Genomic DNA, 3,233 nt, shown 5'->3' with positions numbered 1-3,233 from the left:
TTGGGGGAATTTGTTTTGGCCAGATAGGAAAAAGCGGCGCTAAATGACTTTGGACAGATCATGCCACCCATTCCCATTCTATTTCCACCCTTCACTAGGGTGTTTCAAAAAAGTTCCGACCAGAAACGGATCGTGAAAGCAGATGATACCAATTTAAGAGTGAGCTTTGTACTACCTTTATCCCATATTTAAATTAGAGCACAATAGTGGAATATGTAAAGTTCTGCCCACATGTTCAGTGGTTAAAGAGCCTTGGTTTTGATTTTGTGGTTTTTTTTTTCCTACGCACGCACAGCCTACCCAGCAGCAAGAGGTTCGGGTAGGGGAGGGGGCCATGCGGGGAGAGGGCCATGCGGGGAGGGGGCGGCCGTGCGGGGAGGGGGCCGGGCGGTGCAGGGGCTCGGGCAGGGGCTCCAGCGGTGGAAGGGGAAGGGCCTCGGCTCGGCTCTCAGGACGGCTCGGCCGCGCCTGGCCGACGTAGCTTGGCTGCGTCTCGGCTCGTCTCGGCCGTGCGGCGACGGAAATCGAGCCTCAGCCTCACCATCCCGCCTAGCACAATATATGAGATTGCTGGCCCGTCTCTCGCTTCTCTGTCCTTACCGAGAGTTAAAGCAATGACACCTTACTTAAATATACTTATGTTTACTTATGTTTAGTCTCATTTAAGTAAAGTTTGTAAGGTATCATCTGCTAAAAAATAGATTCGGCGGAGTAGTCGATTTTCCGGTGCACCATCGTTTTTAGAGTACAGCGCAAAAAATCCGAACGAAATCGGACCCGATTTACCCGGTGCGCACCGCGTTCAAAGTTTCGGGGCGCGGGGGAGTCGCCCGGCCGCGCCGCTGCCGCTTCGTCTTTGCGCGCTCGCCGCGCCGCCGCGGGTAGCGACAGCGCGACGACACTTGCTGAGGTTTTTCAGCAAGTCCCCCTGAGTCCATCGGTACCATCCCGACCGTCATCGCTTACGCCCAACCTCACACCCAGCCCAGCTAAAAAGGTGAAAATTTCAACATTTCGAGGGGGTGAGGGGGGGGGGTAGGTTTCTGTCGTGTCCAAAACGACAATGCCCGCCGCTAGTCCGACCCGTTATCTAACCAAAACCGAGAGCTGCACTCAAAGTCCTCCATGCACTCGGGTCCCAGCGGTACCCAAAGCTCGCCGTTGGGCCGTAGGCTGGCCCAGAACAATACCAAAATATTCAGAGAGACCAACGCCGGTCAGAATTACAAATAGTGTATGAAAAATAAAAGCTTGGCACCACATACGACAAGCGGCGAATATTTTGATTTGTTTTGGGCCACCCTACGGCCCAACGGCGAGCTTTGGGTACCGCTGGGACCCGAGTGCATGGAGGACTTTGAGTGCAGCTCTCGGTTTTGGTTAGATAACGGGTCGGACTAGCGGCGGGCATTGTCGTTTTGGACACGACAGAAACCTACCCCCCCCCCTCACCCCCTCGAAATGTTGAAATTTTCATCTTTTTAGCTGGGCTGGGTGTGAGGTTGGGCGTAAGCGATGACGGTCGGGATGGTACCGATGGACTCAGGGGGACTTGCTGAAAAACCTCAGCAAGTGTCGTCGCGCTGTCGCTACCCGCGGCGGCGGGGCGAGCGCGCAAAGACGAAGCGGCAGCGGCGCGGCCGGGCGACTCCCCCGCGCCCCGAAACTTTGAACGCGGTGCGCACCGGGTAAATCGGGTCCGATTTCGTTCGGATTTTTTGCGCTGTACTCTAAAAACGATGGTGCACCGGAAAATCGACTACTCCGCCGAATCTATTTTTTTTGAAACACCCTACCCTTCACCCACCAGCTCCCTACCAAAGCCGCTCGTTCATCAGCGCAGGCCGACTTAAGAGGACTTACTGCTTCAGTCCTCTCAGTCAACGTTTATGGCGTGCTGGTTGTCCCGCTTCTCATTTAAACATCGAAGTCAAGCAGCGCTAAATTGGGCTAATTCTTGGATGGGAGACCGGCTTTCAATTTTGAACCAATCATTATAAGGATAGACCGCGCGTCTCGCGGCACACAGAGCTCCGCTCACCTCAGTGCGAGATAACGTCCGGGACAATTTGCGGCTCCTACGCTCAATGTTGATGTGGGCTCCGGGTAGGCAAAAGGCGTAATAGCCCCTCTGAGTATGCAACCACGCAACACTGCCTTAACTTTGACTTAAGACTCTGTACTTCTTATCGCTTATAACTTTGAAACCGTTAGAGATACGGCTCTGAAAATTAAATTTTGGTTCTTGAACACTCTACTCTGGAGAGACGAATCGATTGATGTATAAAAAGTCTAAATTCAATAGACTCAATCCCGGCTTTCCACTCACAAAAAAGGTTTATGTCTTTTCGCCAGGCTTGGTGCAAACCCAGTCACGGCGGAACACGTGTGTTGGGGTGGTTTGGATACCGCGGCAGGGTTCACCGGGCAGGTGTTTTATGATTTTTGCAGGCCTAAGCCGGGATTGCACTGGGTCGCTAGTTGCACCCGCCGCTCACTCGGTCCACCGGCCCTTAGCCAGAAGAATTTAAAGAAGATGACGCGGCGTGGAAGGCGGGGAAGATCTTCCCCTCTAGCCTCCGGCCCCTTTGTGGGGTAGCCGGCGAACCCAACATAGCGCCCTATCTAGCAAATGATATTGAATGCTTCAGTTCCGTAATGAAACAGAACACAAAAATCTGAGTGACTAAGGGTGAAAAAGTCTTTGTTGTATGAATGAAATGGGGTGAGGTGAACGAAGGTTGGCGTCTGGAAGTTCTAGGAGCTAGAAGGTCAGGTCGGCGAGTTCGACTGGACGTTCTCTGGAACTGATCACTCCGGCTGCTTCCTAACCCACTGGCACCCCTGAAAGGGGTGAGTCTTCCCAATGGCGATTGCTCAACTGGCCGAGATTTTTTTTTTTTCTTTTTTTTTTTTTCTGGAGGTTCATTGCCTACTCCTCCAGTGACCTCGCCGACTCTCTATTTATTTCGACCAATCATTTCATTGAGCCTTTTGGGGTTGGGTTGGGGTCTTGGTGTGGGTTTTGGTTTTTGTTTCCCCCGCCCCGGCCTACGACCCGAAAGCTTTCGTGCCGGGGGGAGGAGACGCTCCATCAGTTGGAGCGCCATGACCTGCATGAGTGTAGCCAGGTCGGCCGCTGGTGGCTGTGGGGCCCGGTCGCGGCGCCTCGGGGGGTGCTTGCGGCTGGGCTTCGCTGCTGTCTGCTGGTGTTGGGGGCGGGAGGGGCAGAG

Source organism: Frankliniella occidentalis, unplaced genomic scaffold (assembly GCF_000697945.3).
Source record: "Frankliniella occidentalis isolate FOCC.00 unplaced genomic scaffold, Focc_3.1 Scaffold235, whole genome shotgun sequence".
NCBI lineage: Eukaryota > Metazoa > Arthropoda > Insecta > Thysanoptera > Thripidae > Frankliniella > Frankliniella occidentalis.
This window is presented reverse-complemented; position numbering follows the sequence as displayed.